Raw genomic sequence first — 13998 nt, forward strand, 5'->3', positions numbered from 1 at the left:
GTTCCTGCAAAGCAGGACCCAAAAGGATCAAATTTGTTTTAAGCAATTTAACTGCTTTCCAGAACAAAGCTCAGGAGATTAACAAGGTAAAATTTACACTATCGTACAGTACAAAATTACTCGGCATGCAAAGAAGCGGGAAAGTATAGCCTACACTAAGGAGAAAAATCAGTCAAAATAAATTCTAGAAAATGCAAACTATTCTACATGATAGGAAACAGATCTGTGGTTACCTAGGAAGGGGAGATGGTCCAAAGGGGCAGGAGGGGAGTTTTACGAAAGGGCACAAGGGAAGTTTTAGAGGTGATGGATATGTTCACTACCTTGTTTGTGGTCATAGCTGGGCACATACTACAATTGATCGAGTTCCACTTTTTGGTATTATAGGCAATTTATTGTATGTCAGTCATACCTCAAAAAATCTGTTTTTAAAACCCTGAAAGTTAAAATATGTACAACAAAACTAACTTTTCTGCCCAGCCGGGCGTGTCTCAGTGGTTGAGCATCGACCTAGGATCCAGGAGATCGGGGTTCGATTCCCGGTCAGGGCACATGCCCGGGTTGCGGGCTAGGCAGCCGATCAATGACTCTCTCATCACTGATGTTTCTCTCTCTCTCCCCCTCCTTTCCTCTCTCTGAAGTCAATAAAGATTGTTTAAAAAAAAAATAAAAAACAACGTAAGTTTTCTAATCATGATTTCACCAAATTGGCCATCCTACTCCCATCAAAGAATAAGGGGTTTCATGATCCAAACTGTGTTTGGGATTGAGTAGATCAATTCAGATTTAGAGCAAAGTGCAAGCTGTCAGGTCAGGGTTAGTTAGTTCTACAAGAAAACACAAAAACCCTAAAGCCTATGGGTGGAGGTTGGCCACGACCTGAACTTGTTTCAACAGAGTGTCTATTGTATGAAGTGAAACTGCCTTAGGCATTTTTTGAAAACTTATCTAGACAATTTTGATAGCTGAGGAGTTTTTCCCACATTAGCCAAAGCCCAAGTATTTTAATTCCCTTATTTTCACAAGCACCAACATTTTTTGTTGGTTCTCCTACACTGCGTGTGTGTACACATGCACATACTCTTTTTCTTTGAATGTTAAATGTGGTAAAAGTTACAACTTAGAGAAATCACACCAGTATATAAAATCTTAAAAATGTGTGGGATTTTTCTATCTATATAAAACTCCTATTCATGCATATGTTTCTGCTTACTACTTTCAAAACTCAGTTGATTTTAAAATTAATACTTCTGCATATTATATTAAATTACCAAATTCATGAGAATGCAAATGACACATATAAGTATAGGGTGAAATTCAGTCACTCTTCTACCTCGATCTCCCACCCACCCAATTCCCCTCCTCAGAGGCATCTGGTTTTGCCAGTTTCTTGTATGAACTGCCAGAAAGTCTGTGCATACACAGGCAAATATGTGTGTTTGCATTTACAGTGTCTTAGTAGACGGCACACAATCTTATTACTCAGTTTTTAAAAAGATAATTATAATTTTCAAATAGGTAACACATCCATGTGTTAAAATTCAATAGGCACAATTCTTGAGGTTTCCTTTCCATTGGTACCCCTGCTTCCAGCGTGTTCACACCTAAGCAACCAGTGTTGCCAGTTTGTTGTGTTTCCTCCTAGACAAAGTCTATGCATATATAACCGGGTTTTGTGGTTTTTTACTAATAACAAAATCTTGCTCCATATGTGCAGGGACTTTGCTGATTTGGTTTACTGTTTCTTCCCTAGCACCTAACATCTCCTGCCACATAGTAAGTGTTCAGTAAATATTTTGGGGATGAAATAGTCCCATCTCTGCTATTCAGAGCAATGGGATCTACTTTAACAGATCTTTGCCTCAATGTCCTTGCTTGTACTATAAAGATAACTGTGTCTTCTTCACAGGGTTGTTTTAAGATTAAATGGGCTAATATATAAAGCGCTTAATTCAGGGGTGGGCAAAAGTAGGTTTACCATTGTTTGTATAAGAAATAATACAATACTTAATAAATAATAATAAAAGAATAAACTGGTTGGTGTACGCACAACTGGAAACCTACTTTCGCCCACCCCTGTATATGCACCTGGCATATAGTAAGTGTTCAATAAATGTTACCTATTGTTGTTATAGCAAGATTCATTTTCCTCAAGCACTGTTTTGAACACGTCATAAATTCTTTTTCATAAACCTTTAAAGCAGCTCCTCATAGAAACTGTACATTATCTACACTGAGCCTTAAGGCCCCTTATCAATTTAACTTTTCCTCCTTACTACCAGTTTCTTAACCTGCTGTGAAGTGTGAGCTCCACTCCTGTAACCCAGTTGGCTAAATATACCACCCAAAGGCCACGCACAGTCTCCACAAAGCTCCACTTAGTACCATCCCTCCTCCCTAGTACCCATATGATCTTGCCTTTTTTTCCTTCTTTCCTTCTGCTCTCTTTTTGCCTCTCTCCTTCCCTCAGGCCTTCTTTGACTAGTTCTGGAGTATGGAGATACAATCACATTTGATATATTACATTTATATTTCTATGTTATATATTATTACATATTTTCAATTGTGTGTATCCAGATTATTCCATTAGATATAATGTCCTCAAAATCTGCTAGTCTGTTCTTTGGTTACCCTTTGTACAATATGTTCACAGTTAACTCATGTACAACATATTCACAGTTAACTCATGGAAAACATTTTTATTTTCTTTATTTCTTTTCTTAAACATTTGCTCTTCATCCAAATCTCCTGACTTCCAGGAAAACTAAGACAATAAAATACACAGAAGGCTCTGCCTGGGTTTAAGCTGTGACAGGCTGCAGGCACTTGGAGGAGGCCTGCACCAAGGAACACAGGAGCAAAGCTGCCGTGCCCAAAGCACCTTCCTCATAGAAAACATGCAGCTAAAATACTTTGGGGTTTGCTATAAACAACTGATCTTAACAGTAAATCATGAATTATTGACCATTATGATCACTATTTATTACACATAAATATTTATTTAGCACCTTTGTTGTGAATGCACCGTGTTTACAGGGTACAAGGAGACATGGAACTCCTCTTCCCTGTGATAAACTTAAAATCTAACGCAATATAGACCCAATATGTCACCCAATATGCTAGGCCACCTGAGTGATACAAAAAATTAGAGGCCATCATCGAGGGCTCTAACAACCAATTAGTGCTTCATGGACAAGGGTGAGCCTGACCTGACTCCTAAGGAAAGGGTCTGAAGTTTAATGAGCATAAGAAAATATTTTAGGTGGTAGATACTAGATGAATATTATAGTTTCTAGTGTGAAATGCCATTTGAAAACTAAGTTTCACCATTATTTTATAGTCAGAGATCATTCAAGTGACATTTATTGAGTGCCTACTGTCAGCAAAGCACTGTGCCGGGTGGAATGGGATCTAGACATGAGTGGGGTGTGACCCTGCCCTGCGGGAGACTACAGGACAGTGGGGAACACCAGCGCGTGACCACCCGGCTCATAACTTGCAGAAGAAGGAAGCTTAGAGAGCTGCACCCCCAGCACTGGGACAGAAAGGCCCTGACCGCCACGCTGCTGTGTAGTCAGTCTCTCTCTAGAACACAGTAAATCCCTTTAACGGCAAAGGTGGGCAATATAACTGTGGGTGACATCAAAGTGCCTGGTACAGCGCCGCAGGAATCCACCGATTTGCATGACTGAAGGGTGATGCCATGTATTATTCTATCGTCATCTTTATCATTATTTTCACCGTAACTGGTTTTTGTCGGTTCCTTGTTTCAGCCATGAGAACTTTTTGTTTCTGAAAGAGCATTAAGTAAGCGGTGTGGGAGGGACCTGATATTATCCAACACAACTTTCTCATTTTATAAAGGAGGCAGCTCTTGGCTTAAAGAAGTTGCTTAAAGATCACGAGGCTTTTTCTTTCATTCATTTCTTTAATAAGAAAAGCACTTATATCTAAGTTTTGTATTATAATTTGTCATTTTGGGTCATGTTCTGGACTTCCTATCTCATGACTAATCCAGGATGTGACATCTGTGACAGGAAGTTAGCCCTGACATGATTAAGTGCTCTAAGAAACTTCTGTTGCCTTTCCCCACAACCCCACTGCTAGTGCAACACTTTCTTTCCATGCCAGTTAAAAAAGTCATTTTTCCAAAGAGAACATCAATACTCTCAAATGCAATACCATAAGAAATTTAAAATTACTTATTATTATATTTTATCTTTTTTTTCCAAGCTTCCACTTTAAATGGCACCCCGTTGGATTGAGTTACATACTTCTGAACAGAAATATATGAGGTTTTCATATTAGGGACATAAGAACTGAGGTTTCTTTGTTTCCCCAAGTCAATCCTTTTTTTGCCCTGATGTACTAAATTTTTATCTGCAAACTGGTGTTTTGCAACGAATTGTTCCAGTTCATCAAGTGTATATAAATCTCCTACAAGGTGTGTACTGTTTTGTGCTCGACACCAAAGAACACAATAATAACTCACACATGGTCCCGCACTCTCAAATTGTTTATTAGATACTGGGAAGTGTTCTGTGGAACACAAGTTCATGAAAGATGGATAGATGCTGTTAATTTAGCATAATGTGAGTAAAATATTCTTTTCTTCTTCCTAAAGTTTATCTAAAGTTATCGGGGGCTTATGAAAAGCCACTGGCGATGCCCATTTATGATCCTCACCTACCGGAGTAACTTCCACGTGGAAAATTGTGATGAACCGTTATAGGAGTTCTGTGCCACTGAATCAAGCACCTCCCTCCTTAAAAAAAAAATTTAAAAACCCAACCCAGGTATATGAGTTAATACTTGAGAAAAATAAATGCAAATGAGGGAATTTGGTTAAGATGATACTCAGTGGTGTTCATTGCTTATAGTGAAGATGTCATTTTAAAGAATGAGGTGAAACAAAAGAAGAGAAAAATCCAATGACAACTACTTTTTTAAGACTGGAAAATTTTTGTTTAATGTTGAATGCTCTTAGCCTTAACTAGTTTCTATCCCACATCGCTCAAAATATGAAAAGAAACAGTATCTTGTGGAAAAAGCATAGTGCAATCTAATCAAATTGCATCAACTTTGTAAAATATTCCCACATTCATGAGCACATGAAGAGTGTCATGTACCAGAGGAGCCTGATAAAGAGTCGCTGACTCTGCGTTTCTGCAGCAGGCAATAGGTTAGTTGGAATTTTTTTTTTTTTTACTTTCTTTATGTTTTTATTTATCAGGGCAACAAAAATAAAGTGCATTTTATTTGTGTTCACATTTAAAAGTATTTTTCTTTAGACCTTAATTACCAAAGACACACTGGCACCAGGAAGATGGTGGTGCCCTCACGGTCCTAGACGTTCCCAAGCCAGCCAGTCACGTCCTAGGCCTCTGGTAAGAAGCTGTTTCACATCGGGAGCTGAGGCTGGAACTGAAGTTTAGCTATCTTTCACAGAATTGTCCTCTTAAATAGAAATAAGTGTGTTCCAAATGTTGGTGCTTAAAACCAGGAATAAAGGCCTGATTGTTGCTGTAAACTTGTTGCTATGGCCCGGGCCGGGGGCTCAGTTGGTCGGAGCATCTTCCCACACACCAGAAGGTTGCCGCTTTGATTCTGGGTTGGGGGTGTGGGGGAGGCAAGAGGTCAATGTTTCTTTCTCACGTTGTTTCTCTCTTTCTCTCTCCCTCTCCCTTCCTTTCTCTCTAAAATCAATAAACTCATCCTTGGGTGAAGATTAAATAAATAAATAAATAAGAAAGAAGGAAGGAAGGAAGGAAGGAAGGAAGGAAGGAAGGAAGGAAGGAAGGAAGGAAGGAAGGAAGGAAGGAAGGAAGGAAGGAAGGAAGGAGAGAGAGAGAGAGAGAGAAAGAAAGAAAGAAAGAAAGAAAGAAAGAAAGAAAGAAAGAAAGAAAGAAAGAAAGAAAGAAAGAAAGAAAGAAAGAAAGAAAGAAAAATTAAAATAAAAAACAAAACAAAATTGTTGCTATAAAACTCTCTTGCTCATAGAGAGGAACTTGGCTTACGAAGGACATTTTGCTCTAGGGTTATTTATGCTGATCTATAGTGATGACAACTAACTTCCTACACAAGAGTGCTTTGTTCACAAAGGGTAGCCCTGGAAATCCAGTGCACTTAACTAAATGCCACGTACTGTATTATTATTGACCTTCTGTCCCCACCCCCCTTGTTGCGACTCAGAGCTCCTGTGGCAGCTTTATGATGAGGGCACCTGTGTTCATTGTCCACTGTATCCTTAATATGATCTCACAATATCTATGACTGTTAATCAGAGTAATCAGGATTCACGTGGAGAGTTAGACAGAATGTGTACTCAAGGTGACAAATGAAAGAGTTTCCTTGGTACTGCAAGCATCCGCTGAACGTTAACTTCATGTGGAAGACAATGCAATAGAAGCAAGGAAGAGAAACTTCTTAAAGACCTATTTGATGTCCTCCAACTTCCACAAAAGCAGAAACAGCTAACACAGTAAAGAAACTGAGAAGACAAAACTGAATCCTTGGAGAGCTCAGAGCTGGTCTCTTTACATCCCTGATCTGATCCCTCAATCCTTCACCTGTGAGCACCTACAATTTTATTTTAAATCCTCTTCTGAAAGAAAATGCTTCAGTGTATAAGGAGAAAATAGGGCATAAAAGAGAGAGAGAGAGACAGAGAGACAGAGAGAGAGAAAACAACTTTGTGGAGCTCAGCAACTCTCAAATGAGCAAAATATGGATGTTCTTTTCTTCCACCCACTAGGGCGCCAGCTCCCTCTTTATTAAATATCCGTTGAATGACAAGCTAGAGTATTGTTCTTATAGCTGATTTTTATCTACCATTGTTCAAGTCAGAAGAGGCTACCATTTAAAAATGATGCTATCAACCACGATTATTAGCTGCCTGAGTGGGTGTTGCTGAAAAGACCAATACTGGATTACTCTACAGTTACAGGGTGTGGTATTAGGTTAGGCCCCGGCCGGTGTAGCTCAGTCGGCTGAACGTCCTCCCAGGCACCAGAAGGTCCCCAGTTCGATTCCCGGTCAGGGCGCGTGCCCGAGTTGCGGTTCCATCCCCGGGGGGAGGAATACAGGAGGTAGCCCATCGATGGAGAGTCTCCTCCCTTTCTCTCCCTCTCCCTTCCTCTCTCTCTCAAATCAATAAAAACATGTTTTAAAAAAAGAATTAAGGTTTGAAGGCCATCATGTCTGCAACTTACACTTAAATGGCTAAAAAAAGACTATATATAGAACTATATATATATATTTAATGTTATAATGTGAAGACTGGGGATTCTTTGTACTATTCTTGCAACTTTAAAAGAATCAATTTATTAATATATTAATTAAAATTATGATCCCAAATTATTATAAAATGTATGTATTCAAAGAAACTTTAAAAATTTTAGACCTTTTGTTTAATAGTAATATATATTTGTTTAATAGTAATAATATCATATTCTCATTGGATGAAATACTAGAAAACAGTTCTTCATCTTTTTATTCTGTAGCTAGATTGTCAGAAATAATTAATACCAAAAAGTAAAATACGAGAGCACTCTTCTAGTTGCTAGAAGGAATGTAGCCTGATTCATGAATCACTTAATAAAACCAAATAGATCTTAAAAAAAAAAAAAGTAAACTACCAATAGCATTTTAATCGTCAAGCAAAATTCCCCAATTTTAGCCCTTTGTTAATAGCAAAATTAACTAAATTGCACAACTTTTATTCCTGACCCCACTCTTTGACCTTAAGTAAATTCCTCAACCTCTCTAGATCTAGTCTGTATAAAAATTTAAGGAGTTATAATAAATTGCCTTACAAGTTCTGTCTAGCACTAGCATTTATTGTAAGTTCTTTTTTACAAATAGGGAAATAAAAATTCTAATCTTAAGTAACTTTCCAGGAGTCACATGATAAGAAGAAAGCCTACATTTAAGAGTCAATTAATCACATCCAGTCTGGATACATGTACCAACAAGGAGCCTATTATAGAAAAACTGTCCTTAAACTTCCCAGGCACACCTGCTGTCAAGGATCTGTCCTTGAGGGATCAGCTGCCAAAGCTCGTCTCACTTGAGAATGGAAGGGGTATGGGGAGCTATAAACCGTCTGATTTGGTTCTATCAGAGGCTAGCAAAACTCCAGGAGACAAGAGTGGGAAGGAAGAAGAGGCCCCGGAGTCAACATGATCTCCAGAGACTTGGGACAGGAGATGACTTGGCCGTAGGACTGTTGTTACAATAGGCTTTGTGTTTTGTTGCCCTTTGTAGCTACACAATGCTTTCTTGTAAGTAAGAGAACACGCCAGACTCATTTTGAATCCCTGCCCTTTTTAGGCGAGTTTTAATTATGGGGAAGCAGTACAAAAGACTGAGTAGTGATCTCTGGCTCATCAGCATGTGGTAAAAGATCTAGGGTTTCTTTGTTGCAGGTTTACCCTGCAATAAGGCAGTATCCTGGTTTCATGTGTCAATGTCTCTGGAACAGAAAAGGTGAAAGGAAGAAAGGACAAACTCTGTGGGTTACCAAAGCTGCAAATACATATTCTCCTCAAGTGCACGTGGGACATTCTCAAAGATAGGCCACACATTAGGACACAAAATCAGTCTCTACAATTTCAAGAAGATTGAAATAATATCAAGCATCTTCTTGGACATTCACACCATGGAATACTATGCAGCTGTTAAAAGGAAGGATCCCTTACCCTTTGAGACAGCATGGAGGGATCTGGAGAGTATTATGCTAAGTGAAATAAGCCAGCTAGAGAAAGACAAGTACCATATGATCTTACTCATATGTGGAATCTAATGAACAAAATAAACCGATGAACAAAATAGATCGAGACACAGAAGCATGGAACAGACTGACAAATCTCAGAGGGAAGACAGAGGTGGGTGGGGAGTGATTAACCTAAGAAGTTATATGCATAACGCAGACAATAGTGGACACAGCCAATAGTGTGGTGAATGCTGGGGGGGGGGTGCAGGGTGGAGGGGGGTCAATCAATCAATAAAAAATAAAATACTTAAGGAGGAGTGTATAGTGCAGACAGAAGCCTCTCAATTGAATCATCCACAACATAACCCTCAAAACTGTTTGGACTTAAAATAACTTTTTTTTTTTAATCCTCACCTGAGGATATTTTTTCCATTGCTCTTCAGAGAAAGTGGAAGGGGGAGGGAGAGAGAAACATCGGTGTGAGAGAGACACATCAATTGGTTGCTTCCCGCTCATGTGAGGATCATGGGGATTGAACCTGCAACTGAGGTACGTTCCCTTGGCCCTTCAGTCCACGGGCCAATGCTCTAACCACTGAGCTAAACCGGCTCCGTGGATAACTTTTAAATTCTAATCAAATGTTTCCCTCAAATTCCTCTGAGTTAAACTAGTTCCACATTATTTACTTCATTTATCCATCCATTCATTCAATAACTTTAATGAACCCACAACACTGTACAAAGAAGCCTAAAACATTAACTTAAGGCATTAAAATCGAGGTGAGGCCCTAGCCAGTTTGGCTCAATGGTTAGAGTGTCGGCCTGAGGACTGAAGGGTCCGGGTTCCGGGTTTGATTCCAGCCAAGGGCATGTACCTCAGTTGTAGGCTCGATCCCCTACCCTGGTTGGGGCACATGCAGGAGGCAACCAATGGATGTTTCTCTCTCTCTCTCTCTCTCTCTCCCCCTTCCACTCTCTCTGAAAAAGCAATGGAAGAAATATCCTCAGGTAAGTATTAAAAAGATTAAAAAGTAAAATCGAGGTGAGAAAAAAAATACATATATGCAAACTAACAAATACAAAACAGAATATGAACAACAGTATTTAAAGTTGCATACAGAAATTCACATGAAAAGTGGAGGGAGGGCTTGGCAAATAATTAAGTACTCAGTAAATGTGGCTTTGATAAATGAACGTAAGTCAAGGCAGGTTTCTTGGAGTAACAAAAGCAATGGGCATTGACTGAAATGAAACAAAGTTCAGCCTGGTGGAGCAAATAACATTAGCAAAGGCCCAGTGTGTGGGGGGGGAAGGCAGGATGTATAGTTTCAACAGATTGGCGTGGTTAGAACAAAAGGGTTAGTTGGTGGGTGAAAAGGAAGAGTGTGAGGTTTGATAAGGTATGGTACGTTCTGATACGACCCAAAATGTCATAACAAATTAAAACATTTGAAACACCCTAAATATAAACAGTTTTGTTCTTAGAACTTTGACTTCTCTTCTTTTCTTGTAATGTATTGGTAACAAAACATTAATTCTCTACCCGGCCAGCATGGCTCAGCGGTTGAGCATGACATAGGATCCAGGAGATCACTGTTCGATTCCCAGTCAGGGCATGTGCCTGGGTTTTGGGCTCAATCCCCAGTGTGGGGCGTGCAGGAGGCAGCCGATCAATGACTCTCATCATTGATGTTTCTATCTCTCTCTCACCCTCTCCCTTCCTCTCTCTGAAATCAATAAAGATATATTTAAACACACATGCACACAAAATTAATTCTGTAAGACCAAGTTATTTAATAAGTAACATTATGTAAATAAAGGAAAATGCCATCAAGATGATAAAGCAAAACATAATGGTATAGGCATTGTCAGGGATGGGAGAAAATGGAGACATTATCTCTTCTAATTCAACCCCTCTTTTACCAGAAGTGAGGTCAAGGATCCAGGCAAGTTAGGGTGCTAAGTTATTGAGAAAGCCAGCTGAGGTTGCTGCCTCACTTATCAATCGTTGATTGAATCTTTAATGTTTATAACTCTACCTGAACTGCATGAATATAACTATTTTATGATCAATATGAAAAATGTGAAAATTATAAAAATATAAAAATTAGAAAAAGAAAAGTTAAAGCCACCATACATGGAAGATGTTGAAGTCTAAGAGTGGGACATTTAGACCTGGATCAGGGCAGGAACTAAAGGAAATGAGAGGAGAGGTCAAGAGCCATCCCAGATGAAAAGACAATAGTACTTTTTCAGAGTGACAACAAGTAGACAAAATAAAACAGACAAAAAATCCCCAAACTCCAAGTATGAACCTAAGCATCAGACCTGAAATTATTCAGTTGTATAAGGGAAAAGGTGATGACATTAAAATACATTTCATCAATGTGTAATTTTTAAAAAAGTAATTCTTTGCAAGATGAAAACCTTCTGGGAATTAGTTTCACAACAATGTAAATATACTTAACTACTGAACTGTACACTTTAAAATGATTAAGATGGTAAATTTTATTTTATTTTTTAATTTAAAAATAAGTGTCCATATATTTTTTTTAAAAAGCAAGTTGTTGTTTTTTATTAATTTAAACTTTTGTTCCATCTACTTTGGAGCCTTATCAGCTCTTTATATTTTAGGAACACAGATCCACTGAGGTCACTTCAGTTAATGGGAAGTCTGTCTATTTTAAGGATACATGTGACAATAAAAGAGATAATAATATCACAGGAACCTAAGAATAGCAATCTGATTGGGCTTCAATTGGGAACTAAAATGAACGTGGAACTGGACAAATTCCACCCACACCTGAAGACTGAGTCAACTTGTCACTCTTGGCTGCCGCAGGAATGCACTACTTCCCAACCACAGGCTGTCACCGTCCTCTCTGTCTCTGTGACTACCCGCCAATGACTTCACTTAGTTGTAGCCTCCGCTTACTCATAATTCCAGCTTACTCACAGTCTGTGTATAACCAACTTTTAGCTTCTCTCCCCACGACCAACAGACTGATTCTCTCTCTCTATATCCCACTTAAAATTCTTGAAAGGAAAAAAAGAAATCGAACTGGCTTAGCTCAATTTTCTACTTAATTGTGCGTCAGAACTACCTGGACAGTTCGTTGCTGCACAAATTGTTGGGCCCCATTCCCAGCATTTCTGATTTAGTCTGGGCTAGGGCCTGGGCACTGCCACTGTAACAGAATCCCGGGCAGTGTCACCACACAGGTCTGGGGCCGCACTTGAGAAGCACAGCCTGCTTAATTATTCTTTTATCTGTTTGGACAGAGCAGCTGGGGCTCTACCTCGTGTCGCCAATAGCCCACTTCTAAAATGACTCTCAGGCTCATAACTGGGAGGTTTTAAAAACAACTTTCTCGTTTTTGCCTCTTCATTTATGCAGCCACCCAAGTCCTATTTCTTTTTGTTTTTTAAATTCTTTTTTATTTTTTTATTACAGATGACATACAATATTATATTTGCTCCAGGTGATTAGACATTATGTAACTTACTAAGTGATCATCCTGATTATTCCCGTACTCACCTGACACCATATGTAGTTATTCCAGTATTATTGACTGGATTATATAGGCTGTACTTGACATCCCCATATCTGTTCTGTTACTACCAATTTGCTCTTCTTAATCCCTTCACCTTTTTCACCCATCCCCCCAGCACCCTCCCATCTGGCAACCATCAAAATGTTCTGTTCTGCCCGAACGGCGGGGCTCAGTGGTTGAGTGTCGACCCACGAACCAGGAGATCACGGTTCGATTCCAGGTCAGGGCAAATGCCCGGGTTGCAGGCTCGATCCCCAGTGTGGGGCATGCAGGAGGCAGCCGATCAATGACTCTCTCATCACTGATGTTTCTCTCTCTCTCTTCCTTCTTCTCTCTGAAATCAATAAAACATATTTTTAAAAAATGTTCTGTTTGTTCGTTTATTTTGTTTTTTCGATTCAATCATTGATAGACATATATTTACTGCCACTTTTTTGTTCATATTTTTGATCATTTATTTTTCTCCTTCTTCTTAAAGAAGACCCTTCAACATTTCCTGTAGTGCTGGTCTGGTGGTGGTGAACTCCTTTAGCTTTTTCTTATCTGGGAAGCACTTTATCTGACCTTCAATTCTAAATGATAGCTTTGCTGGGTAGAGCAATCTTGGTTGTAGTTCCATACTTTTCTTCACTTTGAATATTTCTTGCCACTCCCTTCTGGCCTGCAAAGTTTCTGTTGAGAAATCAGCTGGTAGTCTTATTGGAGCTCCCTTGTAGGTAACTAACTGCTTTTCTCTTGCTGCTTTGAAGGTTATCCCTTTGTCTTTAACCTTTTGCATTTTAATTATGATGTCTTAGTGTGGGCCTCTTTGGGTTCATCTTGTTTGGAACTCTCTGTGCTTCCTGGACTTGTGTGTCTGTTTCTTCTAGCTATAAATGTCGTCATGATGTTCCAAGCTGTCATTTACTTTTGACCTACACCAGTATTTCTCAGACTTTTTCATGAAAGTACTTCTAACTACAGAGAAAATGTAGACCATATGGAGGATGGTACTCTTAGGGAATGTAACCCTAAGCAACTTTTAAATCTTTCTCTACCCACTTTGGAGAAATATCTTGGTGGGCTCCTATCAATTTTAAAGGTTATGCAATCTCTTCTCAGCCTTTTGGCTAAGATCCAGGGTAGGTATCTGTTCTTAATCAGTTTAACATCTGATACGTCCTCCGTCTGAGGACAACATATTAAATGGATTTGTGGAGCAGGGAGATGGAATAGGAGCTTGCTCCACCCACGCTGCACATAGATCCAGTACTGCAATGCCTCTGGAACAGTGCACCACTTTGGGGACAATTTATAAAAAAAAAAAAAAAAATTACGCAGACTTTTCACCCTCCATATATTTTTGTCTTAATGTTAAAAGAATGCTTTTAGTTACTGGTCAGTGAGCCAAAATGATGCTTTAGGACAATTTTCTGTGTTTATCCAGTGCTTCATATAGGGTACCTTGCCCTTGGTTGAAAAGGATTCTGTAGGCTCCACTTGGTCTCTCTGCTCTCAGGCTTTCTCTGTGCCATTTAACTTCACCACTGTCTAAAACACACTCCAATAGCTTCCAGTAGTGCTGTGCCTCTATTAAACTGCTTTCTTTTGGATTCATAGCCCTCCAAAAATGATCATTTTAATCTTATTTCCAATACTAGGTTACTTTCCAACAAACTGAAATACTTTAGTTAGTAAGTTCTCAATATCGAATTGAATCTGGTTGTTGAAAAATGGTTTACTTCTATGGTCA

Source organism: Miniopterus schreibersii (genome assembly GCF_964146895.1).
Source record: "Miniopterus schreibersii genome assembly, chromosome: 6".
NCBI classification, from domain to species: domain Eukaryota; kingdom Metazoa; phylum Chordata; class Mammalia; order Chiroptera; family Miniopteridae; genus Miniopterus; species Miniopterus schreibersii.